A 20108-nucleotide genomic window follows, 5' to 3' on the forward strand; every position below is an offset into this window, starting at 1 on the left:
GCCTAGAATACCATATGATAACTTGCTTAAAACTCTTAAATGACCCTTGTGTGCTCAGTCGCTAAGTCCGACCCTTTGCAACCCCATGGACTGTAGCCCATCAGACTCCTCTGTCCATGGGATTTCCCAGGCAAGAATACTGGAGTGGGTTGTCACTTCCTTCTTCAGGAAAAAAAGTGAAAGTGAAAGTTGCTCAGTTGTGTCTAACTCTTTGCAACCCCATGGACTATACAGTCCATGGAATTCTCCAGGCCAAAATACTGGAATAGGTAGCCATGCCCTTCTCCAGGGGATTTTCCCAAAGCAGGGATAGAACCCAGGTGTCCAGCAATAAAGGCGGATTCTTTACCAGCTGAGCCACTAGGGAAGCCTTCTTCAGGGAATCTTCCCAACCCAAGGGTTAAACCTGGGCCTCCTGCATTGGCAAGCAGATTCTTAGGCCACCTTAGGCTAAAGTAAAAGGGTGACAAAGCCCATTTTATCTCATCCTTTATGGGATGAGATAGAATAATGGCCCCACACAGCTGTCCATGACCTATTCCCAGAGTGACCTGTGACTGTGTTAGGTTAGATGGCAAAGGGATATTAAGACTTCAGGGAAAATTAAGGTTGCTCATCAGCTGACCCAAAGCTAGGGAGAGCATGATTGGTTATCCAGGTGGGTGTAATATAATCACAGGGTCATTACAAGTTGAATAAGAAGGCAGAAGAGAGAGGGATGCAATGTGAGAAGAACTTAGCCACTTGGTGCTGCCTTTGGAGTTGGGAAAAGGAACCGTGAGCCCACGTGTGCTGGCAGCCTTTGGATGCCAGGAGAGACAAGGACATCAGTTCTCTGCTAGAGCTTCCAGGAAAAGAACAGCTTAGCCAACACCTTGGTTTTAGCCGAGTGAGACCTGAAGAACTGTAAGGTAATGCGTTTTTGTTGGCTTAAGCCACTGCATTTGTGGTAGTTTGTTAGAGGATTTAAGCTCAGCTTCCAAAGAGGAAAGCTAGCAGTAGCTTTCCTTCCTTTTCTTCCTCTTCTGTTGTCCTTCTACCATCAGTTTCACCTCTCTCAATGAATGGTTAAATGAGAGAAATATCCTGGAGGAGGTTGGCAGGTTCTTTCTAGTACCAGGTGGGAGATTTATTATTAAAATTATTATAAATGTGAAAGAATTCATTCCAGATTTCCTGTGAGACCCAGCATATCCTGTAGATCTGTGTATGCACGTATGTGTATGCGTGTGTGCTCAGTCGTGTCCGACTCTGCGACCCATGGACTGTAACCTCCCAGGCTCCTCTGTACATGGGCTTTCCCAGGTAAGAATACTGGAGTGGTGTCCATTTCCTCCTCCAGGGGATCTCTCTGACCCAGGGGTCCAACTTTCACCTCCTACATCTCCTGTATTGGCAGGGCAGATTCTTTACCACTAAAGAATCCCAGATAAAGGGTGTGTATGTATGTTATTCACTCAGTTATATCTGACTCTTTGCAAGCCCATGGACTATAGCCCACCAGCCTCCTCTCTCCATGGGGATTCTCCAGACAAGAATACTGGAGTGGGTTGCCATGCCCACCTCCAGGGGATTTTCCTGACTCAGGGATTGAACTTGGGTCTCCCACATTGCAGGCAGATTCTTTACTGTCTGAGCCACCAGGAGAACCCTAGGTAAAAGGTAGCTCTATCCCTTTAAATGTATCAACACTTGCTCTATTGCTCTCTGGCATTATAAATCCTGGATGTGGGTCCTGATTTGAAATGCCTCATATCGACAGACTATGGTGAGCACTGCTGTGGGGAGCAGCCCAGCTGAAAATGGTGAAACCAAAAGGAACAGGTTTGGAAAGAACCCTTTACTGGCAGAAAGGTTTTCAATATTGTGGCAGACTGGGAAGTATCAGTGGCAGATGCTTTCAATCACCTACTGATGCCCCGGCAGGGATTGCCTTTCCCAAGAGAATGGAGGTCAGCGTTCTACCATAAGCCTTCTTTCTTGCCCCGAGTTGGCCCCTTAGGGCCTTGTCTATTAAAGGGCTATGTGACCTCAACCTTTCTGTAGTGGAACTTCCTTTTTTTTCCCCAAAAGAAATCTAGAAACATATAAATCTCCCTCCCAGAGACCTGAGAGAACTGCTTGTAGTACCCAGGAAGCAAATGCTGAGGGCTGGATTGTCTGCAATTAAAGTGATGACAGTGATGGTTTTATGTAATTAACTGAGAGTCATGTTCTTAGTCACGGTTGTCATGTGCTTCTCTGCTCATATGAGATCTGTTTCAATAGCAACCTAGATGGAGTGATCAGTTGTTCATCTGCTCACTTACTCAACAAATATGAGCATCACTACATGCCTGGCAATGTTTTATGTGCGGGGGACATGGGAGAAAATGGACAAAGACTCTTGCACTTATAGCTTCTACATCCTAGTTGGGGGATGGATAATAAACAAAAATAGGACAAGTGCTGTGAGATAAATAAGGCAGAGAAGGGGTGGAGCACTCCTATAGGTAAGAATAGTGAGGGAGAATATAAGACTTGAACAAAGAGGACACATTCAGAGGACACAAGGGAGGAAATTATGCAGGGTGGGGGGAGCCCTCCAGGCAGGGAGGACAGCAAGTTCATCACCATCATTGATTATCAATCAGAATTATTAATATTCCTTCCTGTCCTGCTCTCTGTCTATCAGGGTCAACCACTGTCTGGTTAAACCTTTTGAGCTTGGGCCAGTCTCTGTTCCTTAGTTTCCAAAATTGTACATTCACCTGCTTCCCAATGTCTGAAATATTAGATTGAACCACGTGAAATACCAGTGAAATGCCATATGAAATGGTTACCAATGTGCAACCATTTTTGACCCACAGAAATGGAAGCTTCACATGGTTCCAACCTAATACATCGGACAAGGTCCCAGCCTGTAATGAAAAGTAAGCTTACAAAGCAAGCACCTTAGGAGAAGCTGGGAGGAGGCATTTGATGTATGTTAACTCTCTTCTCTTACCCTTTTCTCTCTGAGAGAAAGTCTGGTGACTTAACTTCTTCCACACAAATGTGTAGGGAGCTGAACCTTTTCTATAAGCTTGCATAAATGGTGGTCACCCTAACTTTTTCAAGCAGAGATTTTCCTCCAATCTCCCTAAAGTTTATGATGGAGGCCCACCTATTTCCTGGGTGGTTGGTCATAGGGAGCTCCTATTCATTCCTACCCAGGGGAACCATGGTCTTACACAGTAGGTCAACCATCATCTCAATACACCTGGCTATGAGAGTTGAACACAACCACAGACAGGCAGCCTTACCTGTAGTCACACAGCTGCTTTGTCTCATGTATCAATTTTTCTCACTGTGGCCCCAACCAGCTGGGGCTGCAGCAAAAAGACAGTGTACAGGAGCTGTTGGAGAGCTGCTAGTGGAGGCTGTACTTCCTCAAGGCTTTAGGTCTGTTCTGAGGGCCCTTCAGGACCCTTATATTAATAAATTCACAGTGTACAGAGGCTGACCTCTTCAGGGAGGCCTTCATGTTTAGACTTTTGTTGTTTACCTCACATGCTGCTGTGTGTGTGTGTATATGTTGCTATTCAGTCAGTCAGTCGTGTCCAACTCTTTGTGACCCCATGGACTGCAGAGTGCCATGCTTCCTTGTCCTTCACCATCTCCTGAAGCTTGCTTAAACTCATGTCCATTGAGTCAGTGATGCTGTTCAACAATCTTGTCCTCTGTCATCCCCTTGTCCTCCTATCTTCAATCTTTCCCAGAATCAGGGTCTTTTCTAATGAATTGTCTCTTTGCATTAGGTGTCCAAAGTGTTGGAGCTTCAGCATTAGTCCTTCTAATGAATATTCAGGATTTATTTCCTTTAGGATTGACTGGTGGGATCTCCTTGCAGTCCAAGGGACTCTCAAGAGTCGTCTCCAACACCACAGTCCAAAAGCATCAATTCTTTGGCATTCAGCCTTCTTTATGGTCCAATTGTCAAATCCATACATGACTACTGGAAAAACTATAGCTTTGACTATACAGACCTTTGTCAGGAAAGTAATGTCTCTGCTTTTTAATATGTTGTCAATGTTTGTCATAGCTTTTCTTCCAAGGAGTAAGCATCTTTTAATTTCATGGCTGCAGTCACCATCTTCAGTGTGTGTGTGTGTGTGTATATACACACACCTATTTATATAAACATTCAAAACTTAGTTTTTATAACTTTGCTTTTACATTCCTTCATTTTTTAAAAAATACACCAGAAACCTTAAAAATGGAAGTTGCTTAGCCTTTTTTTAAGACCTTTGTGAAACCCTAGGTCAATTTCACCAACAGGGTCAAAGAACTGAGAAAATAAAGGACTTCTCTGTGACCGTGGGGCCATGTAGATCAGCATTACCTACAAATTCTAGGGCCTTCTCCTTCCTGCCGAGTCAGAATCACTGGGACCTGGGCCAATGAGCCTGCATTTTGAAAAAGTTCCCCCATGTAACATATACAAACTCTAGTTTGAGAGCATAGGGTGGGAGGTGTTGAATGGGTCCTTAGACATTGGATTTCCCAAAGAAAGGAAGAGGGCTGAGGATAGAAAGAAGCCAAAGACGCTGATGAATCTTGGGGAGAAATGAGTGAAAAAGGGATGTTATGTGGATGGCATGACTCTCAAGGAGTTGGTCTCTCCTGTGTGTGGCTGAATAACAATGGATCTATCATGGGCCCACTAGCTTTTCCAGGCCGTTTCCCAGACATCATTATCTTACTGGGGCTCCACAGTTGCTCTGGGTGGGTCTAAGGTAGATCCAATGATATCAGGACCACCTTACCAAAGAGGAAAGGAATAATGAACGAGCTCTCTCCTGTCATCATCCTGAACTCCCTTCTTGGCATCGCATCTCTTATAACTTCCGGGTCAACAGAGCAGATAACAAACTTTTAAATGGTTCTGCTCTTATTTTCATCCCCTGACCTGTATACCCTGTGCTTGATGATGATGACTTGGTAAGGAGTTGCTGGTTGTTTAGTGCCGGAGACCAGCCCCGGCTGATCCAGGATATTCGAAGCGGGGACGGCGTCGGCGACCTATTTATTTAAATATTTTATCAAAGATATAAAGAGTAATAGGATGAGGATAGTTCAGTAGGAAAATTCAGTGGAGAAAAGAGGCTGAGTAGCTTGGTTTATGCGGGAGACCAATAAAACTTCAAGACAAGAAGTTTGCACCACTTACGTAGGCCGCAGGCGTCCTTCCGCTCTCCTGAAGGAGAGGAGACACTGAGGCCTCCCCGGTTGGATCTTAGAAGCCCAGGCATAATTAGTAAGCATGGTGGGTTCCATGCTCCAGATGGAGACTCAGCCAGAATTTGGGAGAGAGAGCGACATGGGGAGACCAAGTTTCGGTGAACAAGGCCCGCACTTTATTTTCCAAAGTAGTTTTTATACCTTAAGTTGTGCATGGAGGATAATGGGGGAAGGGGTGGAGTCATACAAGGACAGCAGTTCCTGGTCCTAATCGAAGCCAGGCTTTCAAACTTATCATACGCAAAAGTTCAGGTGAATTACATCATCTTTTGGCCAGGAGGCCTGTTAACATTTTAAGAAACTTATCTTTCTCTAAAGGTGATTATTCCAAAGTCAGGCACCAGCCTCCAAAAAAGCATTGGACAAAGCTGCATTCCTATAGGGCAAAGGTGAGGTGGGCTCAATCAAGAAAAGAATTAACTCAAGGGTCCAAGGTTACAAACACTGAGGCTACTACTTACATTTCTATACACCCATTGTATCAATCAATACACTGCCAAGGACACAGTAGGTAAGGAGTATGGAGACTTAGCAGCAAACATTGGCCCAATAAGTGAAAAACCCTTCACCAATACAATTTCTAATCAATCTCTTAACTACTCAAAGGAATCTGTGTTTAGACAGTTTAGAACATCTCCTGCCTCTCACAGTTGGGAGGCTCTGAACAATCACATGTGGCCGGAAAAACCTATTCAGGCAGGCTAGAGGATTTCCAAAGGAGTTTGTAGGTTAAACACTGTCACACCCAGGAATTATTAACTGGAGCTGTAAGCTAACTCTTTTTCAGAGAGAGGTAGTGGGGGACAGCCCCCTGTAAAGTCAGAGGTGTAGGTGAAAGCACAAAGCAGAAAGTAGGCAGACTCTGGTTTTGGGGGTAGATGCTCGAGAATTTCCAGGGGGACTCCTGAGGCTCGATCCCACCTTTGTGTATGCCGAGTCTCCTTCTTCATGACCTCTGTCATGGGCGGAGTTCCTCACGCTGGGTCCGGGCAGTGATGGAATTCTAGTTGAGCTATTCCAGATCCTGAAAGATGATGCTGTGGAAAGTGCTGCACTCAATATGCAATATGCTGGCTCCCGGCAGTTTAGCTTCCTAGAGTGAAATGTGGGGGCTATTTGTGAAATCCCAAAAATTTATTAATAATTCAGGATGACTTCTAATCAGGATGAGAATTGGCTTCTTGGTCAAGTGCAGAGGGAAGATAATTGGTGTATTTGAAATCGATGTTGCCCACATAGCCCCTCTGCCCACTTCTCTTGCTTCTGGGCCTTCTGTGAGTCACATCCTTGACAGTGGGCAGAGCCAGTAAGCAGGACAGGAGGCCCTGAGATGGGAGGGGAGCACAGATAAAAGTCTAAACTCAAGATACCCTGGTTCTAGTCTGCTGATCCGAGTCTGGCCAGTCACAGCCACAACCCAGCCTGTCTTCCTGGGTGGCCTTCAGAAATCCAGGCTTCCAGGCTAGAGTAGCTGTTCTGGCTTAAAGGTAGATACCTCAAAGCAGGTAAGGAATATCTTGGGGCCCTGGGCAGACCAGGTTCCCCAGATCACTGTGTTTCCCCCCTTTGTCTCTGCCTCGATGATGTAACTTGCAGAGGTGTTTAGAATTGGCTGCTGACTATAAGTTGGAAAAGTGAGACTCAGGGGGATGGGAATCCATGTGTCCTGACCCTCTGGGGAGCTTGGCCAGGTTTGTTGCCATCATGAATTTTGGTTCAGTCTTAGGTCTGAAACACCAGGGTCTCATGAGCCAGTGCTGGCCCAGAGAAGGCTCATTTAGCCTTTCAGACAGCAGAGTGATCCAGGGGGTAGGGTGGGCTGGGTCCAGGACATAGCTCATTTGATAACTTTAAAACATTAAGACATTTGATATGTGGACCTTCCATTGTTTTCTTTCTCTAGGCCCCACAAAAGCTAGGAGGGAGCCTAAAGCAAGCATCTCGCAGGGCCTAGAATGGGCAGGGAGGACACCAACCTCTTGTCTGATGGAATAACGTTAGGCAATTTTAGAGGAACCTGACATATGCCTCCGTCCACTGCCTGGGCTGCAGAAGATGGGGATCTGCACAGACAGGAGGAGGGTGCAGATTAATGCAAGGACCGGGAGGAAGTATCCATCCAGTTTGCTCTGAGAAGGCTCAGCCATGTCCTTGGTCTCCTCCCATGGTCAGTGGGTAGAACAGGACTGTCTGTATTTCAGTCACTTTGTCTTTCCACTCTCTCAACCCAACACACACAAACACATTATTCCCCATTCCAAATGGAATGCATTCAGGTTCCTAAGCATTATCTGAGCATTCTTAGCTCTTCCACCTCCTCTGTCAAATTTCAACTTCTTTACCACACATCTCTCCTAGGAATAATAAACAGAAAAAATGATCTCAACAGAAGTTATTAAGTTCTTACTATGTTCTGGGCTCTATGCTAGGCATTGAAAATCTCAGAACATATTGTCCCTGCTGATCACTTGCCAAGTGAGATCAAGAAGATCAGATGTTTTGATGCCGTAGTGGGTGGTCAGCTGGCTGCCCACACTGGGCCTCAAGAGGTGGCATTTTGGGGGGATGAATCAATAATAATCCAAGTTCTGACTTTCAGTGTAGAAACTTAATTCTGATTTAGAGGTATTGACTACACTAGCCTAACTCCAGGAAATTGATAATTTACTATATTTCCAGGAGTTCTTTATCAGATGATGGTGATACTTGTATAGAATGGTGAATGAATTTTTTTTTTGGAAAGTGATGGAAAACAGTATGTGCATTTTTATCTTTGCCTGCTTCCTTTAGGCACTAAGCAAAACAACCACTGCTTTCCCCATGTTTCTCCCTCAAGAGATGGATTTATCAATTTGGCCTCAGCTGGCTTTCACAGTTGGCATAGCAAGGCTGGATTTCCAACGCTTACTGTTTTGACTCAGAAAGTGGACACAGATTTCTGTCAGAGTTTCATGAACTCAAATCAAAAGTTAGATTCTAGTGAGCATTTTGCTAGTTAGAAGTGAATAAGCTAAAGTGGGGAAAATTTTTTTCTTTCAAAAGTTTTTTCCTTGAAATATTGGCAAATGATACTCTGGCTTTTACACCCTTGCAAGGAAAGGATAGCAGAAGTCAAAGCAAATGAACATGGAGCAAACATAAATTAACAGATGATCCTTCTGCTTCACTCAGACATGAGTGTGCATAATTTTTATAGCATGGGTTATAGAGTTTGCATTGAATTAACATTTCTAAGTCTGATAAATAAAAATAAGTAGGTTTTAGGATTGTTTGGCTAGACAAGAGTTTAGATGCTAGAATTAAATACGAATAGTAAGTGATATTCTTGTCAGAGACAGTGGCTGCCAGTGTCTTACCTCCCTGGCCACTTCTGTAAGTACATAGCCTGAGGTGATTTCTATGGGTGGATGATCCCATCCACCTGGTGATCTTACTAGTGACGGGAAGAAAGTTTGTTGGGGCTGCTGTTTTCCCTTTTCCCTGTGTGTGTTAGTCACTCAGTCGTGTCTGACTCTTTGTGACCCCCAAGTACTGTAGCCCACCAGGCTCCTGTCTCCATGGGATTCTCCAGGCAAGAATACTGGAGTGGGTAGCCTTTCCCTTCTCCAGGGGATCCTCCTGACCCAGACATTAAACCCAGGTCTCCTGCATTGCAAGCAGATTCTTTACTGTCTGAGCAACCAGGGAAGCCCTCCTTTCCCTCTACTTCACCCCAAACAATAGCCTTCTGGAGAGCACTTGTGTTTTGTTCTTGTCTGCCTACCTTCCCTCCTATCCTTACCATTGAAGGAGAATCCTGTCATTGACAAGCTGTTTCCTGGGTGCTGTTATGCTTCCAAGTGAGGGGAGTGGTTAGAGAGACTCAGGCCTGGAAAAGTTGAATGAAAAGGGAAGGGTTGAGCCTTCCTGACTTCTTTTTTCTGTGGGAAGAATTTGTTTGAGAAAGTTAGTTTCTCTGTGTGACAACTAGAGAGGAGAAGAAAGAACTGTTTTAAACATAGTTGCAGCACCCCAAGACACATATTAATCAAATTACAAAGATCAAACACAAAGAACAAATATTAAAAGAAGCAAGAGAAAAACAACAAATAACACACAAGGGGATTCCCATAAGGATAACAGCTGATCTTTCAATAGAAACTCTACAGGCCAGAAGGGAATGGCAGGACATACTTAAAATTGATGAAAGAGAAAAACCCACAACACAGGTTACTGTACCCAGCAAGGATCTCATTCAAATATGAAGGAGAAATCAAAAGCTTTACAGACCAGCAAAAGCTGAGAGAATTCAGCACCACCAAACCAGCTCTTCAACAAATGCTAAAGGATCTTCTCTATTCAGGAAAGGTGTATCAACTCGTACCCAAAACAACAAAGTAAATGGCAATGGGATCATTGCCAATACTTATCAATAATTACCTTAAATGTAAATGGGTTATATGCCTCAACCAAAAAACAAAGACTGGATGAATGGATACAAAAACAAGACCCCTATATTTGCTGTCTACAAGAGACTCACCTCAAAACAAGGGACACATACAGAATGAAAGTGAAGGGCTGGAAAAAGAAAGATACTTCACACAAACGGAGACCAAAAGAAAGCAGGAGTAGCAATACTCATCAGATAAAATAGACTTTGAAATAAAGGCTGTGAAAAGAGACATAGAAGGACAGTATGTAATGATCAAAGGATCAATCCAAGAAGAAGATAAAATAATTATAAACATATATGCACCCAACATAGCACCACAATATCTAAGGCAAATGCTAACAAGTATGAAAGGGGAAATTAACAATAACACAATAATAGTGGGAGACTTTAATACCCCACTCACACCTATGGATAGATCAACCAAACAGAAAATTAACAAGGAAACACAAACTTTAAATGATACAATGGACCTAATTGTATCCTAATTGTTAGACCTAATTGATATCTATAGGACATTTCACCCCAAAACAATGAATTTCACCTTTTTCTCAAGTGCACCAAGAACCTTCTCCAGGATAGATCACATCCTGGGCCATAAATCTAGCCTTGATAAATTCAAAAAAATTGAAATCATTCCAAGCATCTTTTCTGATCACAATGCAGTAAGATTAAATGTCAGCTACAGGAAAAAAACTATTAAAAATCCCAACATATGGAAGCTAAACAACATGCTTCTGAATAACCAACAAATCACAGAATAAATCAAAAAATAAATCAAAATACACATAGAAACAAATGAAAATGAGAACACAACAACCCCAAACCTATGGGACTCAGTAAAAGCAGTGCAAAGGGGAAGGTTCATAGCAATACAAGCTTACCTCAAGAAACAAGAGTCAAATAAATAACCTAACTCTACACCTAAAGCAAGTAGAAAAGGAAGATATGAAGAACCCCAGGGTTAGTAGAAGGAAAAAAATCTTTAAAATTAGGGCAAAAATAAATGCAAAAGAAAAGAGACCATAGCAAAAATCAACAAAGCTAAAAGCTGGTTCTTTGAGAAGATAAATAAAACAGATAAACCATTCACCAGACTCATCAAGAAACAAATGGAGAAGAATCAAATCAACAAAATTAGAAATGAAAATGGAGAAATCACAACAGACAACACAGAAATACAAAGGATCATAAGAGACTACTATCAGCAACTATATGCCAATAAAATGGACAACTTGGAAGAAATGGAAAAATTCTTAGAAAAGTATAACTTTCCAAAACTGAACCAGGAAGAAATAGAAAATCTTAATAGACCCATCACAAGCACAGAAATCAAAACTGTAATCAGAAATCTTCCAGCAAACAAAAGCCCAGGACCAGACGGTTTCACAGCTGAATTCTACCAAAAATTTAGAGAAGAGCTAACACCTATCTTAATCAAACTCTTCCAGAAAACTGCAGAGGAAGGTAAACTTCCAAACTCATTCTATGAGGCCACCATCATCCTAATAACAAAACCAGACAAAGATGCCACAAAAAAAAACTACAGGCCAATATCACTGATGAACATAGATGCAAAAATTCTTAACAAAATCCTAGCAAACAGAACTCAACAACATATTCAAAAGATCATACATCATGACCAAGTGGGCTTTATCCCAGGGATGCAAGGATTGTTTAATATCCGTGAATCAATCAATGTAGTACACCATATTAACAAACTGAAAGATAAAAGCCATATGATTATCTCAATAGATGCAGAGAAACCCTTTGACAAAATTCAACATCCATTTATGATAAAAACCCTCCAGAAAGCAGGAATAGAAGGAACATACCTCAACATAACAAAAGCTATATATGACAAACCCAAGCAAACTTTATCCTCAATGGTGAAAAATTGAAAGCATTTCCCCTAAAGTCGGGAACAAGACAAGGGTGCCCCCTTTCACCACTACTATTCAACATAGTTTTGGAAGTTTTGGCCACAGCAATCAGAGCAGAAAAAAAAAAAGGAATCCAAATTGGAAAAGAAGAAGTAAAACTCTCACTGTTTGCAGATGACATGAGATGACATGATCCTGTAAAAAGAAAACCCTGAAGACTCCACCAGAAAATTACTAGAGCTAATCAATGAATATAGTAAAGTTTCAGGATATAAAATTAACACACAGAAATCCCTTGCATGCCTATACACTAACCATGAGAAAACAGAAAGAGAAATTAAGGAAACAATTCCACTCACCATTGCAATGAAAAGAATAAAATACATACGAATAAATCTACCTAAAGAAACAAAAGACCTATATATAGGAAACTATAAAACACTGATGAAAGAAATCAAAGATGACACAAATAGATGGAGAAATATACCATGTTCATGGAAGAATCAATATAGTGAAAATGAGTATACTACCCAAAGCAATCTATAGATTCAATGCAATCCCTATCAAGCTAACAACTGTATTTTTCACAGAACTAGAACAAATAATTTAACAATTTGTATGGAAATACAAAAACCCTCAAATAGCCAAAGCAATCTTGAGAAAGAAGAATGGAACTGGAGGAATCAACCTGCCTGACTTCAGGCTATACTACAAAACTACAGTCATCAAGACAGTATGGTACTGGCACAAAGACAGAAATATAGATCAATGGAACAAAATAGAAAGCCCAGAGATAAACCCATGCACCTATGGACACCTTATCTTTGACAAAGGAGGCAAGAATATACAATGGAGAAAAGATAATCTCTTTAACAAGTGGTGCTGGGAAAACTGGTCAACCACTTGTAAAAGAGTGAAACTAGAACACTTTCTAACACCATACACAAAAATAAACTCAAAATGGATTAAAGATCTAAACGTAAGACCAGAAACTATAAAACTCCTAGAGGAAAACATAGGCAAAACACTCTCTGACATATATCACAGCAGGATCCTCTATGACCCACCTCCCAGAGTAATGGAAATAAAAGCAAAAATAAACAAATGGGACCTAATTAAACTTAAAAGCTTTTGCACAATGAAGGAAACTATAAGCAATGGGAAAAGACAGCCTTCAGACTGGGAGAAAATAATAGCAAATGAAGCAACTGACAAAGAATTAATCTCAGAAATATACAAGCAGCTCCTGCAGCTCAATTCCAGAAAAATAAATGACCCAATCAAAATGGCCTAAAGAACTAAACAGACATTTCTGCAAAGAAGACATACAGATGGTAACAAATACATGAAAAGATGCTCAACATCACTCATTATCAGAGAAATGCAAATCAAAACCACAATGAGGTACCATCTCATGCCAGTCAGAATAGCTGCTATCCAAAAGTCTACAAACAAGAAATGCTGGAGAGGGTGTGGGGAAAAGGGAACCATCTTACACTGTTCGTGGGAATGTAAATTAGTATAGCCACTATGGAGAACAGTGTGGAGATTCCTTAAAAAACTGGAAATAGAACTGCCTTATGACCCGGCAATCCCACTGTTGGGCATACACACTGAGGAAACCAGAATTGAGAGACACGTGTACCCCAATGTTCATTGCAGCACTGTTTACAATAGTCAGGACATGGAATCAACCTAGATGTCCATCGACAGACGAATGGATAAGAAAGCTGTGGTACATATACACAATGAAATATTACTCAGCCATTAAAAATAATATGTTTGAATCAGTTCTAATGAGGCGGATGAAACTGGAGCCTATTATACAGAGTGAAGTAAGTCAGAATGAAAAACACCAATACAGTATACTAACACATATATATGGAATTTAGAAAGATGGTAACAATGATGCTATATGCGAGACAGCAAAAGAGACACAGATGTCTAGAACAGTTTTTTGGATTCTGTGGGAGAAGAAAAGGGTGAGATGATTTGAGAGAATAGCATTGTATATTCTGTATATTATCATATGTGAATCAGATCGCCAGTCCAGGTTTGATGCATGAGACAGGGTGCTCAGGGCTGGTTCACTGGGATGACCCTGAGGGGTGGGATGGGAAGGGAGGTGGGAGGGGGGCTAGAGATGGAGAACACATGTACACCCATGGGTGGTTAATGTCAATGTATGGCAAAAACCACTACAATATTGTAAAGTAATTAGCCTCCAATTAAAATTAATTAATTAAAAAAATAAACATAGCTGCAGGTCTTAAGTTGTACTCCTTTATGTTCTCTGGGAGAGGCTAGCAGAGTTTGAAATCATTTTTCACTTGCTTTTGTTGGGGGAGGGGGGCTCTATTCCTTTGAATGAGACACTGAGCTGAGACCGGTTTTCTCAGATGATTTTTCTTCCTGTGGATGATCTTTCCAAGCTGTGATGGCTTATTATTCTGATTCCCTATGTACCAACTATTCTGCTTGATGGTCTCTTTGTAATTCTTCCCTTTTGCAGTGTTTTGGTTTTGAATTTCTCTTCTTAGAAGTTTGGGTGAACTCTCTGCTGGATGGCAAACTCCTTGAATGTAGGGGTTTGCTTTAATGCTTCCTTAATTATACCAGAGCTTGAAGTATAATGCTGGTTGCATAGTGGGAAATCAGTCAAGTTTTTAGTGAACAAGCAGATGAATTCAGGAACCAGGGGGTAGTGCAAGGCTAGGTTTCCACTTTTTCACCTACAGTCTTACATGACTAAAGGATAACTCTCATTTACCAAAGACCCTGGACAATTTCATACCAAACTAGACATGGCCCAGAGGATTGTCTAACATATAACCTGCTAAGAGCCCCAGAAGATCCTTCTTTGTTTACTTGGCCAGCCAGAGTGGAAATTTTTTCCTCCTACCTGGGAACCTCAGAGTTCATGAGCAATAACCCAGTAAACACATCTTGAGGGAAGTTGGCCTTTTGAACTGTTATAAAAATGTATAAAGATGAGCCTAGGGATACTGTGGTACAAATAAATAGTAAGATTTCAGTCTGGTGATTATCTTATTAAAATAAAATCCCAACAATGGACATAGCTGTATCACCTTCACTTCTGATATTCCTGCTCCAAATAAACTGACAATTGAAATTATTCCCAGCATTGCAGCTCTCTAAGTGAGAAGGAGGGAAGAAATTTTTGTCAGCTTGTATATTCCTTCCTCACCTTCTGAGGTTCAGATGCATTCAGATGCCCATGCCCCCAACCACCAGACAAGTGAAGATGAATTTTCTTAATGTTCTGCTCTTTAGTGAATCATAAAGACAACAAAGGGCAGTTGGCTCTCAGCAATACATAACTAATCCATTTCTCCATCCACAAGGGCCAAGTAGAGCTAATTTAATCTCAGCTTCATTAGTTTATCCCTTGTCTGAAATCAAAATCAAATGCAAGATAATCAGTTACCTATGATGGATTCATGTCAATGTATGGCAAAACCAGTACAATATTGTAAAGTAGATAGCCTCCAATGAAAATAAATAAATATAAAAAAATTAAAAAATGGTAATTATCTTAAAAATTTTTTTGCTATTTTGTGGGTTTAAGCTGGTCCCCAATGGCTCCACCATCATACTCCATCTGCAATTATTTCCAAGGAGTTTGAGAAAGATGCTCCTGCTTTTTCACTGATCGGCACCACCATCGTCTCCCATTCTTTTTTCTCAAAAGGGGCTTGCTCTCCTATTGAGACTCGGTGTTCCTTTTAAATGAATACCAGCTGTGTGAGTCATCTGGGGGAGTGCAGCTCTTTCTCCTTCTGAAGGCAAACCACCAGGAGCAACCACACACGAGTAGGTCTAAGTTATGACGACCAAGGTGATAAAGATGACCCAGGCCCTATGGAACTGAGTAGTTTGGCCATGGGTGTCTAAAGTAAGACAAAGCCAGGAAAGTTTGGAAAACAGAGGCAGTTCAGAGGCCAGGAGAATGGCATTTGTCCTGGAAGAGTCCCAGAATCAGTCTCCAGAGCTTCTTAGTGAAGAGGCTGGGAGGGGAATGGACGTGTGAGCTTGTGAGCACCTTCATTTTCATGTTCGTTCCTTTTGCTCTTCACTGAGGTTATCATCACTTTCACAGAAATTTTTGATTTTTTTTTCTTATTATGTGTACTGGCTTACTTAAGCGATTTACTTCCCAATTATGATTTTCTCTTTCCTATAGATTCTTACTGCTTTTCTATTTAGAGAAGACTTTTCAGTATTTCCTTTAGTGTTGCTGTATTCTTTTACTTTTTGCTCATCTGAAGAATTCTTTGTCTCCTTCTATTCTAAATGGTAGAATAGGTAGAATATCCTCAGTTGTAGATTTTTCCCTTTGAGGACTTTGAATATGTCTTGCCTGCAGCATTTCTGTAGAGACGTCAGCTGATAGACTTATGGGGGTTCCCTTGTAATTAACTCATCATTTTGCTGCCTTCAGAATCCTTTTTTATCTTTAACTTTCACCATTTTTATTATATTATGTCTTGAAGTAGATCTGTTTGGTTTATCTGGTGCTTCCCCTGTGCTTCCTGTGTCTGGGTATTTGTTTCCTTCTTTAGGTTTGGGGAGTTTTCAGCCATAATTTCTTTAAATACATTTTCAATCCCCCTTTCTCTTATCCTTCTGGGATTCATATTATGTGTAAATTGGCACACTTCATCTTTTACCACGGTTCTCTTATATTGCTTTCATTTTCTTTTTTTCATTTGGCTTTCTCTCTGCTGTTCTAATTGAGTGATTTCCATTATTCTATAGTCTAGATAACTTATTTATTCTTCTGCATTATTGGTTCTGGTATCCATGCCCTTTAGTTCAACTTTTATCCCTTCAAATGAATTCTCTAACCTTTCTTGGCTCCTCATTATAGTTTCTAATTGCTTTTTACAGCAATCTGTGTTTCTGTTGAACCTCTCTTAATTCCTCCAGTATTTGCATTATCTCCTTTTAGAACTCCTTTTAGTGTCTATTGGACTGAAGAGGTCTGTTTCATTGTTCTTTCAAGGGAATTGGCTTCACCTCTTAATTGAGTGTGATTCCTTGGCTTCTTCACTTACGTTTCTCTTGCTCTATGAGTTTAGGAGAAACAATGATCTACTTTGGTCTTGGTGATCTATTTTTATGTGAGAGCATCCCTCTGTAACCTGTGTGGGTTTAATATTTATATTTAATATAAATATTTTTTGGTAAGAGGGCTGTTTTTAGTATGGCTGCCTGCCACCTCTTCCTCAGTGTATGCTGACTGTTACTGCCTTGACAGGCAGTGTAACAGATGCTGTGGTGACCAGAGCCTGTGCTGGATGTTGAGCAGGGTCTCTTTTTTTGCTCGGTGGTTTTCACTGCCCTGTCAGGGGCAAGGTCTGCTCCCTGTTGTTGGAGCCGAAGTCTCCAGATGTGTCTGAGCTGCATTTCTGGTCTTTGCTGCAAGGTAGACAGGATTGGAAGGATTCCCAGGTGGTGCTAGTGGTGAAGAACCTGCCTGCCAATGCAGAAGACAGATGCAGGTTTGATCCCTGGTTTGGGAAGATCCCTTGGAGAAGGGCATGACAACCCACTCCAGTTTTCTTGACTAGAGAATCCCATGGACGACGAGCCTGACGGGCCACAGTCCATAGGGTCGCCCAGAGTCGGACAGGACTGGTGACTTACAAATGCAGGCAGGTGGGATTAGAACACTCTTTCTGGGTGAGGAGCCCCTGAGTATTGTTTCCTGGAGCTGCTCACCTGTGAGTGTGCTCTGCTGTGTCACCTTTCACCCATTGTGTGGATTCACAAAGTACACTGTTGTTGTCGCTGCCCTCAGCCCTACCTCAGCCATGGGCATGTCAGCGATTGGCCCTGGTGCCTCTCAGGCTTTGTGTTCACAAGGCCAGCAGAACCTTTGAGCTCAAGTCACAGGGCTGCAGGGCCATATCCGGGACCCACTGAGGGAGTTGTGGAGAGAGCTCAGATGCTGGCCCGGCCCAGCCCCTGCATGCATGCATCCACAAAGCCCACGGCTGCCAAGGCCAGACCCCTCCCAGCTCGGGAGCACCTGCTGTCCCTTTGGATGTTCTGTATGTGTTGAATTCACAAAGCTGGTGGAGGAGGTGTAACTCAGTGTCTGTGCTGCCTTGGATTGAGATTTCATTTCTGTTTCCTAAGTCACATGCCCCTGGGACTCAGCTGTGATTTCAGCCCCACCTCTGTGCATGGGCAACCCACTGGTGTCTGGTCCCGGGCTGCCCAGGTGGTGGCGGTGGCTAGAACAGGCAAGCCTGCCTGGGCCAGTGTCTCTTCTGGAAGCTGCAGAGGCAGGGGCCAGAGGGTGGGGTGAGGGGCTGCCATGGTGGCACTTAACAGGGGAGCTTCTCTTCATGCCACTTAACAGGGGAGCTTCTCTTCCATGGTGGCCTGGGCTGCTTCTGAAAACACTCCTGGTTGCGGCATGCCACACCCCATCCCCTCCAGCCTGTCTCCGCACAGCCAACACCATGGACCAGTTCTCTTAATGTCTTTCCTGCCTCTCTGTCTTCCCATCCCAACCCAGCTGTCCGTGGGGATGTTTCCCAGTTGTTCTCCCAGCCAGAGAGGAAGCTGTGCAGTGATGGTGCCACAGGCTCCACTGTAGCTGGCATCTGAGCAGGACCCCAGCTGGTGGATGGCTGCCTGACGTCAAGTTCCAGCTGGATTGTGCTCCCTGCCTTGGTATTACCTTGGCCCCAGGAACTGTATCCCATCACTGCTGGATCCGCAGGGACCATCAGTGAGCACCCCTAGTCCTGGCCACATCCCATGAAACAAGTTGGGGTGAGTTGGGCAGTACCACTGAAATGAAGGAGCCTGGGGGCTGTCCAGAGGGGAGTGGGTGGGCAGTGCTTGGTGGGAGAGTGAGCACAGAGGTAGGGCCATTCTCTCCTTAACTTCTGTGTCTTGTTTTTACACTGCTTCTTCTGTCTTTTCATTATGATCTTGCAATCACTTCATCATTCAGATGGGAAAGGAACCATTAAAAAAAAATAATTTTGTTTGTTTATTTTTGGCTGTGCCAGGTCTTTGTGGCTGCACAGGCTTTTCCCTAGTTGTGATGAGATGGGGCTACTCTTCGTCACAGCACTCGGGTTTCTCATTGCGGTGGCTTCTCTTGTTGCGGAGCACAGGGTCCAGGGTGCACGGGCTTCAGTAGTTGTGGCACGTGGGCTCAGTAGTTGCAGCTTGCAGGGCTCTAGAGCGTAGCCTCTACAGTTGTGGCACATGGGCTCAGCTGCTCAGAGTCATGTGGCACCTTCCCAGATCAGGGATTGAACCTGTGTCTCCTGTACTGGCAGGCAGGCAATACACCAGGGAAGCTCAGGAACTTTTTTTTTTTTTTTGATATGCTCCCCGCTGCCCCATTCATGCTAATCTTAACTTTCTCACATAGAAGCAGGGTTGTTCCATATCAAGGATGGATAGTGGTGGGCTATCTCTTTGGGATCTTTGATATCCCTGTCAGCCTTCTCTCAGTGCAAGAGGAAGGGCTACTATTAGTGAATATTTAATGGCCGTGGGTACTGCTGCTGCTGTCACTTCAGTCGTGTCCGACTCTGTGTGATCCCATAGACGGCAGCCCACCAGGCTCCCCTGTCCCTGGGATTCTCCAGGCAAGAATACTGGAGTAGGTTGCCATTTCCTTCTCCAATGCATGCAAGTGAAAAATGAAAGTGAAGTCGCTCAGTCGTGTCCGACCCTCAGCAACCCCATGGACTGCAGCCTTCCAGGCTCCTCCATCCATGGGATTTTCCAGGCAAGAGTACTAGAGTGGGGTGCCATTGCCTTCTCCAGGCCATGGGTACTAGTGAATATTTAATGGCCATGGGTACTTCTATATACTGAGTTTAATGGTGTGAGTAGTTCGTCTCTCCTCTTTCCCCCCACCCTTCCCCTACATCCCTCTTGAGCCTGAAACCTGGCACTGCAGAGAAGGGTAGGAAAGCCCTTTTCCATCTTCCTCCAAAATATACTCCGCAAGCCAGCTTCACCATCAGTAAAGCCGTTGTTATGATCTGGCTGGGTATGTCTGTGCTGTTTGGTTTGAAACCTGTTGGAGGAGGGTGATTATTCCAAACCCTCAATATGTCACTTTTCCATTTTACCCACTTCTGGTTTATTTCCTCTGACTCTAGGATTGAACACTTGAGCCCTCAACAGCTGATTCAAGACTCTTGTGGAGCCATGCTCCTTACCTTCTTTCTCCTCTGAAATTATTTTTATCAAGCTAATGACCTTTGAATCCTGATATGTATTTTTTCTTCTTTGAAAGTTTTCTGGCCCACCCCATCAGTTCTTAGTGAGGTCCGAGTGTTAGGGTGAGTTTGGTTTTACTCTAGAAACCCTGCTACTCACTCCAAGGTGATAGCTGTTCTCCTGCAGTTTTTCAGCTTCAGAACTACTGACATTTTGAGTCACCTAATTCTCTGTGGTGGGAGGGGCTGTCCTATAGAAAGTTTAGCAGCATCCTTCGCCTCTACTCACCAGATGCTAGTTGTAGCCTC

General features: G+C 43.0%; 1 long non-coding RNA gene across 1 annotated transcript in view; it reads left to right on the top strand.

Moving 5' to 3' along the window:
• Nucleotides 1-397: 397 nt before the first annotated feature.
• LOC147350201 (uncharacterized) overlaps nt 398-20108 on the top strand; it is a 29432-nt gene continuing 9721 nt past the window's right edge. Inside the window, exon 1 of the long non-coding RNA XR_015148641.1 lies at nt 398-911. This is a non-coding gene — a long non-coding RNA (uncharacterized LOC147350201). The remainder of the gene's footprint in view (nt 912-20108) is intronic.

This window comes from Bos grunniens, chromosome 20 (assembly GCF_055505025.1).
Source record: "Bos grunniens cultivar Pamir isolate PY7600 chromosome 20, Bosgru_T2T1.0, whole genome shotgun sequence".
NCBI lineage: Eukaryota > Metazoa > Chordata > Mammalia > Artiodactyla > Bovidae > Bos > Bos grunniens.